Source organism: Salmo salar, chromosome ssa07, assembly GCF_905237065.1.
Source record: "Salmo salar chromosome ssa07, Ssal_v3.1, whole genome shotgun sequence".
Lineage (NCBI taxonomy): Eukaryota > Metazoa > Chordata > Actinopteri > Salmoniformes > Salmonidae > Salmo > Salmo salar.
In genome coordinates, this window is record NC_059448.1 from 25616728 (window position 1) to 25630943 (window position 14216).

Here is a 14216-nt window from a genome sequence, read left to right on the forward strand (position 1 = left end):
AGCTTGATCATTCTGTGTTCTCCATGGAACATATCATTTATTCATATTAATCCGGCAAGTATGACAATGTAAATGATGTCAATCTGGCATGAAAACCCTTAGCATTTAAATGTATTTCGCTTGAAGGACAATGTTGGTCCAGTATGTGTGTGTTTGTGTGAATATGTGTGCCTATACGCCATGAAAGTGACTCGCCATTACATCATTCTTCCGGGGTCAGTCCCCTAATTATTTTGAATGGGCTTGGCGATCATATATTACATTCGTGAAAACGCAGTTGTTTAAGATATATATTTATCAAATTATATTTGTGATTGTGGCTGAATTTACTCCTGCCAGATGCCTTTTTATATAATGTTGTGCTGACGAACATTGTGCTACATTTTTGCCCTTTTAAGGCCATTCAAAAAGCTAACAAACGTTAGAAAACTACAGGGCTACTTCCTTGAAAATGTTGCGGCACTTTCGATGCACGTTGATACAACCATTGGAACAAAGTGTTGTTGTTTCGTAAACTCCATGTACAGTTGGATGAGATCACGGATGGCCAGCGATCAAGTGTTAGGGTCAGACACACAACAAGTCTCTGTGGCGCAATTGGTTAGCGCGTTAGACTGTTAATCTAAAGGTTGGTGGTTCGAGCCCACCCAGGGACGAGAGTTTTCAGTTTGTTGTGCTCCATGATGCGGATGTGACATCCTGGACCTGTAATGAGATTCCCTGTTACTTTGTCCTGCTGAGGGTCAATGCCAACACAAGCCTCTCTAGTGCAATCAGTTAGTGTGTTTGACAATCTATCTAAAGATTGGTGCTTCGACACCACCCATGGATGACATTTTTCAGATTGTAGCGATGTGAAACTTCCTGACTTGTAGTGAGCTTCCATGAGACTTTGGCCTGCTGAGGGTCAATATAATCACAAGTCTCTGTGGCGCAATTGGTTAGCGCCTTAGGCTGTTGGTTTAAAGGTTGGTGATTTGAGCCCACCCAGAGATGCTATCTTTCCATTTATAGTGATGTGGAAAGACCTTCCTGGATTTACAGTAAGCTCGCTTTTGACCTGCTTTGTTTCCTATTGTCACATGTGATTGGTGTGTTGTTGAACATGAAAGATGACAAGTTCCTATACCTGCTGCTATACTATACCAAAATGGCTGTCAATGGTCTCTGATATTATGTTACTCAATAGCTTGATCATTCTGTGTTCTCCATGGAACATATCATTTATTCATATTAATCCGGCAAGTATGACAATGTAAATGATGTCAATCTGGCATGAAAACCCTTAGCATTTAAATGTATTTCGCTTGAAGGACAATGTTGGTCCAGTATGTGTGTGTTTGTGTGAATATGTGTGCCTATACTCCATGAAAGTGACTCGCCATTACATCATTCTTCCGGGGTCAGTCCCCTAATTATTTTGAATGGGCTTGGCGATCATATATTACATTCGTGAAAACGCAGTTGTTTAATATATATATTTATCAAATTATATTTGTGATTGTGGCTGAATTTACTCCTGCCAGATGCCTTTTTATATAATGTTGTGCTGACGAACATTGTGCTACATTTTTGCCCTTTTAAGGCCATTCAAAAAGCTAACAAACGTTAGAAAACTACAGGGCTACTTCCTTGAAAATGTTGCGGCACTTTCGATGCACGTTGATACAACCATTGGAACAAAGTGTTGTTGTTTCGTAAACTCCATGTACAGTTGGATGAGATCACGGATGGCCAGCGATCAAGTGTCAGGGTCAGACACACAACAAGTCTCTGTGGCGCAATTGGTTAGCGCGTTAGACTGTTAATCTAAAGGTTGGTGGTTCGAGCCCACCCAGGGACGAGAGTTTTCAGTTTGTTGTGCTCCATGATGCGGATGTGACATCCTGGACCTGTAATGAGATTCCCTGTTACTTTGTCCTGCTGAGGGTCAATGCCAACACAAGCCTCTCTAGTGCAATCAGTTAGTGTGTTTGACAATCTATCTAAAGATTGGTGCTTCGACACCACCCATGGATGACATTCTTCAGATTGTAGCAATGTGAAACTTCCTGACTTGTAGTGAGCTTCCATGAGACTTTGTCCTGCTGAGGGTCAATATAATCACAAGTCTCTGTGGCGCAATTGGTTAGCGCCTTAGGCTGTTAGTTTAAAGGTTGGTGATTTGAGCCCACCCAGAGATGCTATCTTTCCATTTATAGTGATGTGGAAAGACCTTCCTGGATTTACAGTAAGCTCGCTTTTGACCTGCTTTGTTTCCTATTGTCACATGTGATTGGTGTGTTGTTGAACATGAAAGATGACAAGTTCCTATACCTGCTGCTATACTATACCAAAATGGCTGTCAATGGTCTCTGATATTATGTTACTCAATAGCTTGATCATTCTGTGGTCTCCATGGAACATATCATTTATTCATATTAATCCGGCAAGTATGACAATGTAAATGATGTCAATCTGGCATGAAAACCCTTAGCATTTAAATGTATTTCGCTTGAAGGACAATGTTGGTCCAGTATGTGTGTGTTTGTGTGAATATGTGTGCCTATACGCCATGAAAGTGACTCGCCATTACATCATTCTTCCAGGGTCAGTCCCCTAATTATTTTGAATGGGCTTGGCGATCATATATTACATTCGTGAAAACGCAGTTGTTTAAGATATATATTTATCAAATTATATTTGTGATTGTGGCTGAATTTACTCCTGCCAGATGCCTTTTTATATAATGTTGCGCTGACGAACATTGTGCTACATTTTTGCCCTTTTAAGGCCATTCAAAAAGCTAACAAACGTTAGAAAACTACAGGGCTACTTCCTTGAAAATGTTGCGACACTTTCCATGCACGTTGATACAACCATTGGAACAAAGTGTTGTTGTTTCGTAAACTCCATGTACAGTTGGATGAGATCACGGATGGCCAGCGATCAAGTGTCAGGGTCAGACACACAACAAGTCTCTGTGGCGCAATTGGTTAGCGCGTTAGACTGTTAATCTAAAGGTTGGTGGTTCGAGCCCACCCAGGGACGAGAGTTTTCAGTTTGTTGTGCTCCATGATGCGGATGTGACATCCTGGACCTGTAATGAGATTCCCTGTTACTTTGTCCTGCTGAGGGTCAATGCCAACACAAGCCTCTCTAGTGCAATCAGTTAGTGTGTTTGACAATCTATCTAAAGATTGGTGCTTCGACACGACCCATGGATGACATTTTTCAGATTGTAGCGATGTGAAACTTCCTGACTTGTAGTGAGCTTCCATGAGACTTTGGCCTGCTGAGGGTCAATATAATCACAAGTCTCTGTGGCGCAATTGGTTAGCGCCTTAGGCTGTTAGTTTAAAGGTTGGTGATTTGAGCCCACCCAGAGATGCTATCTTTCCATTTATAGTGATGTGGAAAGACCTTCCTGGATTTACAGTAAGCTCGCTTTTGACCTGCTTTGTTTCCTATTGTCACATGTGATTGGTGTGTTGTTGAACATGAAAGATGACAAGTTCCTATACCTGCTGCTATACTATACCAAAATGGCTGTCAATGGTCTCTGATATTATGTTACTCAATAGCTTGATCATTCTGTGTTCTCCATGGAACATATCATTTATTCATATTAATCCGGCAAGTATGACAATGTAAATGATGTCAATCTGGCATGAAAACCCTTAGCATTTAAATGTATTTCGCTTGAAGGACAATGTTGGTCCAGTATGTGTGTGTTTGTGTGAATATGTGTGCCTATACGCCATGAAAGTGACTCGCCATTACATCATTCTTCCGGGGTCAGTCCCCTAATTATTTTGAATGGGCTTGGCGATCATATATTACATTTGTGAAAACGCAGTTGTTTAAGATATATATTTATCAAATTATATTTGTGATTGTGGCTGAATTTACTCCTGCCAGATGCCTTTTTATATAATGTTGCGCTGACGAACATTGTGCTACATTTTTGCCCTTTTAAGGCCATTCAAAAAGCTAACAAACGTTAGAAAACTACAGGGCTACTTCCTTGAAAATGTTGCGGCACTTTCGATGCACGTTGATACAACCATTGGAACAAAGTGTTGTTGTTTCGTAAACTCCATGTACAGTTGGATGAGATCACGGATGGCCAGCGATCAAGTGTCAGGGTCAGACACACAACAAGTCTCTGTGGCGCAATTGGTTAGCGCGTTAGACTGTTAATCTAAAGGTTGGTGGTTCGAGCCCACCCAGGGACGAGAGTTTTCAGTTTGTTGTGCTCCATGATGCGGATGTGACATCCTGGACCTGTAATGAGATTCCCTGTTACTTTGTCCTGCTGAGGGTCAATGCCAACACAAGCCTCTCTAGTGCAATCAGTTAGTGTGTTTGACAATCTATCTAAAGATTGGTGCTTCGACACCACCCATGGATGACATTTTTCAGATTGTAGCGATGTGAAACTTCCTGACTTGTAGTGAGCTTCCATGAGACTTTGGCCTGCTGAGGGTCAATATAATCACAAGTCTCTGTGGCGCAATTGGTTAGCGCCTTAGGCTGTTGGTTTAAAGGTTGGTGATTTGAGCCCACCCAGAGATGCTATCTTTCCATTTATAGTGATGTGGAAAGACCTTCCTGGATTTACAGTAAGCTCGCTTTTGACCTGCTTTGTTTCCTATTGTCACATGTGATTGGTGTGTTGTTGAACATGAAAGATGACAAGTTCCTATACCTGCTGCTATACTATACCAAAATGGCTGTCAATGGTCTCTGATATTATGTTACTCAATAGCTTGATCATTCTGTGGTCTCCATGGAACATATCATTTATTCATATTAATCCGGCAAGTATGACAATGTAAATGATGTCAATCTGGCATGAAAACCCTTAGCATTTAAATGTATTTCGCTTGAAGGACAATGTTGGTCCAGTATGTGTGTGTTTGTGTGAATATGTGTGCCTATACGCCATGAAAGTGACTCGCCATTACATCATTCTTCCAGGGTCAGTCCCCTAATTATTTTGAATGGGCTTGGCGATCATATATTACATTTGTGAAAACGCAGTTGTTTAAGATATATATTTATCAAATTATATTTGTGATTGTGGCTGAATTTACTCCTGCCAGATGCCTTTTTATATAATGTTGCGCTGACGAACATTGTGCTACATTTTTGCCCTTTTAAGGCCATTCAAAAAGCTAACAAACGTTAGAAAACTACAGGGCTACTTCCTTGAAAATGTTGCGGCACTTTCGATGCACGTTGACACAACCATTGGAACAAAGTGTTGTTGTTTCGTAAACTCCATGTACAGTTGGATGAGATCACGGATGGCCAGCGATCAAGTGTCAGGGTCAGACACACAACAAGTCTCTGTGGCGCAATTGGTTAGCGCGTTAGACTGTTAATCTAAAGGTTGGTGGTTCGAGCCCACCCAGGGACGAGAGTTTTCAGTTTGTTGTGCTCCATGATGCGGATGTGACATCCTGGACCTGTAATGAGATTCCCTGTTACTTTGTCCTGCTGAGGGTCAATGCCAACACAAGCCTCTCTAGTGCAATCAGTTAGTGTGTTTGACAATCTATCTAAAGATTGGTGCTTCGACACCACCCATGGATGACATTTTTCAGATTGTAGCGATGTGAAACTTCCTGACTTGTAGTGAGCTTCCATGAGACTTTGGCCTGCTGAGGGTCAATATAATCACAAGTCTCTGTGGCGCAATTGGTTAGCGCCTTAGGCCGTTGGTTTAAAGGTTGGTGATTTGAGCCCACCCAGAGATGCTATCTTTCCATTTATAGTGATGTGGAAAGACCTTCCTGGATTTACAGTAAGCTCGCTTTTGACCTGCTTTGTTTCCTATTGTCACATGTGATTGGTGTGTTGTTGAACATGAAAGATGACAAGTTCCTATACCTGCTGCTATACTATACCAAAATGGCTGTCAATGGTCTCTGATATTATGTTACTCAATAGCTTGATCATTCTGTGGTCTCCATGGAACATATCATTTATTCATATTAATCCGGCAAGTATGACAATGTAAATGATGTCAATCTGGCATGAAAACCCTTAGCATTTAAATGTATTTCGCTTGAAGGACAATGTTGGTCCAGTATGTGTGTGTTTGTGTGAATATGTGTGCCTATACGCCATGAAAGTGACTCGCCATTACATCATTCTTCCAGGGTCAGTCCCCTAATTATTTTGAATGGGCTTGGCGATCATATATTACATTCGTGAAAACGCAGTTGTTTAAGATATATATTTATCAAATTATATTTGTGATTGTGGCTGAATTTACTCCTGCCAGATGCCTTTTTATATAATGTTGCGCTGACGAACATTGTGCTACATTTTTGCCCTTTTAAGGCCATTCAAAAAGCTAACAAACGTTAGAAAACTACAGGGCTACTTCCTTGAAAATGTTGCGGCACTTTCGATGCACGTTGACACAACCATTGGAACAAAGTGTTGTTGTTTCGTAAACTCCATGTACAGTTGGATGAGATCACGGATGGCCAGCGATCAAGTGTCAGGGTCAGACACACAACAAGTCTCTGTGGCGCAATTGGTTAGCGCGTTAGACTGTTAATCTAAAGGTTGGTGGTTCGAGCCCACCCAGGGACGAGAGTTTTCAGTTTGTTGTGCTCCATGATGCGGATGTGACATCCTGGACCTGTAATGAGATTCCCTGTTACTTTGTCCTGCTGAGGGTCAATGCCAACACAAGCCTCTCTAGTGCAATCAGTTAGTGTGTTTGACAATCTATCTAAAGATTGGTGCTTCGACACCACCCATGGATGACATTTTTCAGATTGTAGCGATGTGAAACTTCCTGACTTGTAGTGAGCTTCCATGAGACTTTGGCCTGCTGAGGGTCAATATAATCACAAGTCTCTGTGGCGCAATTGGTTAGCGCCTTAGGCCGTTAGTTTAAAGGTTGGTGATTTGAGCCCACCCAGAGATGCTATCTTTCCATTTATAGTGATGTGGAAAGACCTTCCTGGATTTACAGTAAGCTCGCTTTTGACCTGCTTTGTTTCCTATTGTCACATGTGATTGGTGTGTTGTTGAACATGAAAGATGACAAGTTCCTATACCTGCTGCTATACTATACCTAAATGGCTGTCAATGGTCTCTGATATTATGTTACTCAATAGCTTGATCATTCTGTGGTCTCCATGGAACATATCATTTATTCATATTAATCCGGCAAGTATGACAATGTAAATGATGTCAATCTGGCATGAAAACCCTTAGCATTTAAATGTATTTCGCTTGAAGGACAATGTTGGTCCAGTATGTGTGTGTTTGTGTGAATATGTGTGCCTATACGCCATGAAAGTGACTCGCCATTACATCATTCTTCCAGGGTCAGTCCCCTAATTATTTTGAATGGGCTTGGCGATCATATATTACATTTGTGAAAACGCAGTTGTTTAAGATATATATTTATCAAATTATATTTGTGATTGTGGCTGAATTTACTCCTGCCAGATGCCTTTTTATATAATGTTGTGCTGACGAACATTGTGCTACATTTTTGCCCTTTTAAGGCCATTCAAAAAAGCTAACAAACGTTAGAAAACTACAGGGCTACTTCCTTGAAAATGTTGCGGCACTTTCGATGCACGTTGACACAACCATTGGAACAAAGTGTTGTTGTTTCGTAAACTCCATGTACAGTTGGATGAGATCACGGATGGCCAGCGATCAAGTGTCAGGGTCAGACACACAACAAGTCTCTGTGGCGCAATTGGTTAGCGCGTTAGACTGTTAATCTAAAGGTTGGTGGTTCGAGCCCACCCAGGGACGAGAGTTTTCAGTTTGTTGTGCTCCATGATGCGGATGTGACATCCTGGACCTGTAATGAGATTCCCTGTTACTTTGTCCTGCTGAGGGTCAATGCCAACACAAGCCTCTCTAGTGCAATCAGTTAGTGTGTTTGACAATCTATCTAAAGATTGGTGCTTCGACACCACCCATGGATGACATTTTTCAGATTGTAGCGATGTGAAACTTCCTGACTTGTAGTGAGCTTCCATGAGACTTTGGCCTGCTGAGGGTCAATATAATCACAAGTCTCTGTGGCGCAATTGGTTAGCGCCTTAGGCCGTTAGTTTAAAGGTTGGTGATTTGAGCCCACCCAGAGATGCTATCTTTCCATTTATAGTGATGTGGAAAGACCTTCCTGGATTTACAGTAAGCTCGCTTTTGACCTGCTTTGTTTCCTATTGTCACATGTGATTGGTGTGTTGTTGAACATGAAAGATGACAAGTTCCTATACCTGCTGCTATACTATACCTAAATGGCTGTCAATGGTCTCTGATATTATGTTACTCAATAGCTTGATCATTCTGTGGTCTCCATGGAACATATCATTTATTCATATTAATCCGGCAAGTATGACAATGTAAATGATGTCAATCTGGCATGAAAACCCTTAGCATTTAAATGTATTTCGCTTGAAGGACAATGTTGGTCCAGTATGTGTGTGTTTGTGTGAATATGTGTGCCTATACGCCATGAAAGTGACTCGCCATTACATCATTCTTCCAGGGTCAGTCCCCTAATTATTTTGAATGGGCTTGGCGATCATATATTACATTTGTGAAAACGCAGTTGTTTAAGATATATATTTATCAAATTATATTTGTGATTGTGGCTGAATTTACTCCTGCCAGATGCCTTTTTATATAATGTTGCGCTGACGAACATTGTGCTACATTTTTGCCCTTTTAAGGCCATTCAAAAAGCTAACAAACGTTAGAAAACTACAGGGCTACTTCCTTGAAAATGTTGCGGCACTTTCGATGCACGTTGACACAACCATTGGAACAAAGTGTTGTTGTTTCGTAAACTCCATGTACAGTTGGATGAGATCACGGATGGCCAGCGATCAAGTGTCAGGGTCAGACACACAACAAGTCTCTGTGGCGCAATTGGTTAGCGCGTTAGACTGTTAATCTAAAGGTTGGTGGTTCGAGCCCACCCAGGGACGAGAGTTTTCAGTTTGTTGTGCTCCATGATGCGGATGTGACATCCTGGACCTGTAATGAGATTCCCTGTTACTTTGTCCTGCTGAGGGTCAATGCCAACACAAGCCTCTCTAGTGCAATCAGTTAGTGTGTTTGACAATCTATCTAAAGATTGGTGCTTCGACACCACCCATGGATGACATTTTTCAGATTGTAGCGATGTGAAACTTCCTGACTTGTAGTGAGCTTCCATGAGACTTTGGCCTGCTGAGGGTCAATATAATCACAAGTCTCTGTGGCGCAATTGGTTAGCGCCTTAGGCCGTTAGTTTAAAGGTTGGTGATTTGAGCCCACCCAGAGATGCTATCTTTCCATTTATAGTGATGTGGAAAGACCTTCCTGGATTTACAGTAAGCTCGCTTTTGACCTGCTTTGTTTCCTATTGTCACATGTGATTGGTGTGTTGTTGAACATGAAAGATGACAAGTTCCTATACCTGCTGCTATACTATACCTAAATGGCTGTCAATGGTCTCTGATATTATGTTACTCAATAGCTTGATCATTCTGTGGTCTCCATGGAACATATCATTTATTCATATTAATCCGGCAAGTATGACAATGTAAATGATGTCAATCTGGCATGAAAACCCTTAGCATTTAAATGTATTTCGCTTGAAGGACAATGTTGGTCCAGTATGTGTGTGTTTGTGTGAATATGTGTGCCTATACGCCATGAAAGTGACTCGCCATTACATCATTCTTCCAGGGTCAGTCCCCTAATTATTTTGAATGGGCTTGGCGATCATATATTACATTTGTGAAAACGCAGTTGTTTAAGATATATATTTATCAAATTATATTCGTGATTGTGGCTGAATTTACTCCTGCCAGATGCCTTTTTATATAATGTTGCGCTGACGAACATTGTGCTACATTTTTGCCCTTTTAAGGCCATTGAAAAAGCTAACAAACGTTAGAAAACTACATGGCTACTTCCTTGAAAATGTTGCGGCACTTTCGATGCACGTTGACACAACCATTGGAACAAAGTGTTGTTGTTTCGTAAACTCCATGTACAGTTGGATGAGATCACGGATGGCCAGCGATCAAGTGTCAGGGTCAGACACACAACAAGTCTCTGTGGCGCAATTGGTTAGCGCGTTAGACTGTTAATCTAAAGGTTGGTGGTTCGAGCCCACCCAGGGATGAGAGTTTTCAGTTTGTTGTGCTCCATGATGCGGATGTGACATCCTGGACCTGTAATGAGATTCCCTGTTACTTTGTCCTGCTGAGGGTCAATGCCAACACAAGCCTCTCTAGTGCAATCAGTTAGTGTGTTTGACAATCTATCTAAAGATTGGTGCTTCGACACCACCCATGGATGACATTTTTCAGATTGTAGCGATGTGAAACTTCCTGACTTGTAGTGAGCTTCCATGAGACTTTGGCCTGCTGAGGGTCAATATAATCACAAGTCTCTGTGGCGCAATTGGTTAGCGCCTTAGGCCGTTAGTTTAAAGGTTGGTGATTTGAGCCCACCCAGAGATGCTATCTTTCCATTTATAGTGATGTGGAAAGACCTTCCTGGATTTACAGTAAGCTCGCTTTTGACCTGCTTTGTTTCCTATTGTCACATGTGATTGGTGTGTTGTTGAACATGAAAGATGACAAGTTCCTATACCTGCTGCTATACTATACCTAAATGGCTGTCAATGGTCTCTGATATTATGTTACTCAATAGCTTGATCATTCTGTGGTCTCCATGGAACATATCATTTATTCATATTAATCCGGCAAGTATGACAATGTAAATGATGTCAATCTGGCATGAAAACCCTTAGCATTTAAATGTATTTCGCTTGAAGGACAATGTTGGTCCAGTATGTGTGTGTTTGTGTGAATATGTGTGCCTATACGCCATGAAAGTGACTCGCCATTACATCATTCTTCCAGGGTCAGTCCCCTAATTATTTTGAATGGGCTTGGCGATCATATATTACATTTGTGAAAACGCAGTTGTTTAAGATATATATTTATCAAATTATATTTGTGATTGTGGCTGAATTTACTCCTGCCAGATGCCTTTTTATATAATGTTGTGCTGACGAACATTGTGCTACATTTTTGCCCTTTTAAGGCCATTCAAAAAGCTAACAAACGTTAGAAAACTACAGGGCTACTTCCTTGAAAATGTTGCGGCACTTTCGATGCACGTTGACACAACCATTGGAACAAAGTGTTGTTGTTTCGTAAACTCCATGTACAGTTGGATGAGATCACGGATGGCCAGCGATCAAGTGTCAGGGTCAGACACACAACAAGTCTCTGTGGCGCAATTGGTTAGCGCGTTAGACTGTTAATCTAAAGGTTGGTGGTTCGAGCCCACCCAGGGACGAGAGTTTTCAGTTTGTTGTGCTCCATGATGCGGATGTGACATCCTGGACCTGTAATGAGATTCCCTGTTACTTTGTCCTGCTGAGGGTCAATGCCAACACAAGCCTCTCTAGTGCAATCAGTTAGTGTGTTTGACAATCTATCTAAAGATTGGTGCTTCGACACCACCCATGGATGACATTTTTCAGATTGTAGCGATGTGAAACTTCCTGACTTGTAGTGAGCTTCCATGAGACTTTGGCCTGCTGAGGGTCAATATAATCACAAGTCTCTGTGGCGCAATTGGTTAGCGCCTTAGGCCGTTAGTTTAAAGGTTGGTGATTTGAGCCCACCCAGAGATGCTATCTTTCCATTTATAGTGATGTGGAAAGACCTTCCTGGATTTACAGTAAGCTCGCTTTTGACCTGCTTTGTTTCCTATTGTCACATGTGATTGGTGTGTTGTTGAACATGAAAGATGACAAGTTCCTATACCTGCTGCTATACTATACCTAAATGGCTGTCAATGGTCTCTGATATTATGTTACTCAATAGCTTGATCATTCTGTGGTCTCCATGGAACATATCATTTATTCATATTAATCCGGCAAGTATGACAATGTAAATGATGTCAATCTGGCATGAAAACCCTTAGCATTTAAATGTATTTCGCTTGAAGGACAATGTTGGTCCAGTATGTGTGTGTTTGTGTGAATATGTGTGCCTATACGCCATGAAAGTGACTCGCCATTACATCATTCTTCCAGGGTCAGTCCCCTAATTATTTTGAATGGGCTTGGCGATCATATATTACATTTGTGAAAACGCAGTTGTTTAAGATATATATTTATCAAATTATATTTGTGATTGTGGCTGAATTTACTCCTGCCAGATGCCTTTTTATATAATGTTGCGCTGACGAACATTGTGCTACATTTTTGCCCTTTTAAGGCCATTCAAAAAGCTAACAAACGTTAGAAAACTACAGGGCTACTTTCTTGAAAATGTTGCGGCACTTTCGATGCACGTTGACACAACCATTGGAACAAAGTGTTGTTGTTTCGTAAACTCCATGTACAGTTGGATGAGATCACGGATGGCCAGCGATCAAGTGTCAGGGTCAGACACACAACAAGTCTCTGTGGCGCAATTGGTTAGCGCGTTAGACTGTTAATCTAAAGGTTGGTGGTTCGAGCCCACCCAGGGACGAGAGTTTTCAGTTTGTTGTGCTCCATGATGCGGATGTGACATCCTGGACCTGTAATGAGATTCCCTGTTACTTTGTCCTGCTGAGGGTCAATGCCAACACAAGCCTCTCTAGTGCAATCAGTTAGTGTGTTTGACAATCTATCTAAAGATTGGTGCTTCGACACCACCCATGGATGACATTTTTCAGATTGTAGCGATGTGAAACTTCCTGACTTGTAGTGAGCTTCCATGAGACTTTGGCCTGCTGAGGGTCAATATAATCACAAGTCTCTGTGGCGCAATTGGTTAGCGCCTTAGGCCGTTAGTTTAAAGGTTGGTGATTTGAGCCCACCCAGAGATGCTATCTTTCCATTTATAGTGATGTGGAAAGACCTTCCTGGATTTACAGTAAGCTCGCTTTTGACCTGCTTTGTTTCCTATTGTCACATGTGATTGGTGTGTTGTTGAACATGAAAGATGACAAGTTCCTATACCTGCTGCTATACTATACCTAAATGGCTGTCAATGGTCTCTGATATTATGTTACTCAATAGCTTGATCATTCTGTGGTCTCCATGGAACATATCATTTATTCATATTAATCCGGCAAGTATGACAATGTAAATGATGTCAATCTGGCATGAAAACCCTTAGCATTTAAATGTATTTCGCTTGAAGGACAATGTTGGTCCAGTATGTGTGTGTTTGTGTGAATATGTGTGCCTATACGCCATGAAAGTGACTCGCCATTACATCATTCTTCCAGGGTCAGTCCCCTAATTATTTTGAATGGGCTTGGCGATCATATATTACATTCGTGAAAACGCAGTTGTTTAAGATATATATTTATCAAATTATATTTGTGATTGTGGCTGAATTTACTCCTGCCAGATGCCTTTTTATATAATGTTGCGCTGACGAACATTGTGCTACATTTTTGCCCTTTTAAGGCCATTCAAAAAGCTAACAAACGTTAGAAAACTACAGGGCTACTTCCTTGAAAATGTTGCGGCACTTTCGATGCACGTTGACACAACCATTGGAACAAAGTGTTGTTGTTTCGTAAACTCCATGTACAGTTGGATGAGATCACGGATGGCCAGCGATCAAGTGTCAGGGTCAGACACACAACAAGTCTCTGTGGCGCAATTGGTTAGCGCGTTAGACTGTTAATCTAAAGGTTGGTGGTTCGAGCCCACCCAGGGACGAGAGTTTTCAGTTTGTTGTGCTCCATGATGCGGATGTGACATCCTGGACCTGTAATGAGATTCCCTGTTACTTTGTCCTGCTGAGGGTCAATGCCAACACAAGCCTCTCTAGTGCAATCAGTTAGTGTGTTTGACAATCTATCTAAAGATTGGTGCTTCGACACCACCCATGGATGACATTTTTCAGATTGTAGCGATGTGAAACTTCCTGACTTGTAGTGAGCTTCCATGAGACTTTGGCCTGCTGAGGGTCAATATAATCACAAGTCTCTGTGGCGCAATTGGTTAGCGCCTTAGGCCGTTAGTTTAAAGGTTGGTGATTTGAGCCCACCCAGAGATGCTATCTTTCCATTTATAGTGATGTGGAAAGACCTTCCTGGATTTACAGTAAGCTCGCTTTTGACCTGCTTTGTTTCCTATTGTCACATGTGATTGGTGTGTTGTTGAACATGAAAGATGACAAGTTCCTATACCTGCTGCTATACTATACCTAAATGGCTGT

The 14216-nt window shown here is 41.5% G+C and overlaps 12 non-coding genes across 12 annotated transcripts; all 12 read left to right on the forward strand.

Annotated features, from left to right (window-relative positions):
• The first annotated feature begins 582 nt into the window (after positions 1-582).
• trnan-guu (transfer RNA asparagine (anticodon GUU)) lies at positions 583-656 on the forward strand. The gene has a single exon. It is a non-coding gene; the product is annotated as a tRNA-Asn (tRNA).
• A 1113-nt stretch (positions 657-1769) lies between these two features.
• trnan-guu (transfer RNA asparagine (anticodon GUU)) lies at positions 1770-1843 on the forward strand. Its single transcript has one exon. It is a non-coding gene; the product is annotated as a tRNA-Asn (tRNA).
• Positions 1844-2956: 1113 nt separating this feature from the next.
• On the forward strand, positions 2957-3030 carry trnan-guu (transfer RNA asparagine (anticodon GUU)). Its single transcript has one exon. It is a non-coding gene; the product is annotated as a tRNA-Asn (tRNA).
• A 1113-nt stretch (positions 3031-4143) lies between these two features.
• On the forward strand, positions 4144-4217 carry trnan-guu (transfer RNA asparagine (anticodon GUU)). The gene has a single exon. It is a non-coding gene; the product is annotated as a tRNA-Asn (tRNA).
• Positions 4218-5330: 1113 nt separating this feature from the next.
• Positions 5331-5404, forward strand: trnan-guu (transfer RNA asparagine (anticodon GUU)). The gene has a single exon. It is a non-coding gene; the product is annotated as a tRNA-Asn (tRNA).
• Positions 5405-6517: 1113 nt separating this feature from the next.
• trnan-guu (transfer RNA asparagine (anticodon GUU)) lies at positions 6518-6591 on the forward strand. The gene has a single exon. It is a non-coding gene; the product is annotated as a tRNA-Asn (tRNA).
• Positions 6592-7705: 1114 nt separating this feature from the next.
• On the forward strand, positions 7706-7779 carry trnan-guu (transfer RNA asparagine (anticodon GUU)). The gene has a single exon. It is a non-coding gene; the product is annotated as a tRNA-Asn (tRNA).
• Positions 7780-8892: 1113 nt separating this feature from the next.
• trnan-guu (transfer RNA asparagine (anticodon GUU)) lies at positions 8893-8966 on the forward strand. The gene has a single exon. It is a non-coding gene; the product is annotated as a tRNA-Asn (tRNA).
• A 1113-nt stretch (positions 8967-10079) lies between these two features.
• On the forward strand, positions 10080-10153 carry trnan-guu (transfer RNA asparagine (anticodon GUU)). Its single transcript has one exon. It is a non-coding gene; the product is annotated as a tRNA-Asn (tRNA).
• A 1113-nt stretch (positions 10154-11266) lies between these two features.
• On the forward strand, positions 11267-11340 carry trnan-guu (transfer RNA asparagine (anticodon GUU)). The gene has a single exon. It is a non-coding gene; the product is annotated as a tRNA-Asn (tRNA).
• A 1113-nt stretch (positions 11341-12453) lies between these two features.
• On the forward strand, positions 12454-12527 carry trnan-guu (transfer RNA asparagine (anticodon GUU)). The gene has a single exon. It is a non-coding gene; the product is annotated as a tRNA-Asn (tRNA).
• Positions 12528-13640: 1113 nt separating this feature from the next.
• Positions 13641-13714, forward strand: trnan-guu (transfer RNA asparagine (anticodon GUU)). The gene has a single exon. It is a non-coding gene; the product is annotated as a tRNA-Asn (tRNA).
• Positions 13715-14216: the final 502 nt, after the last annotated feature.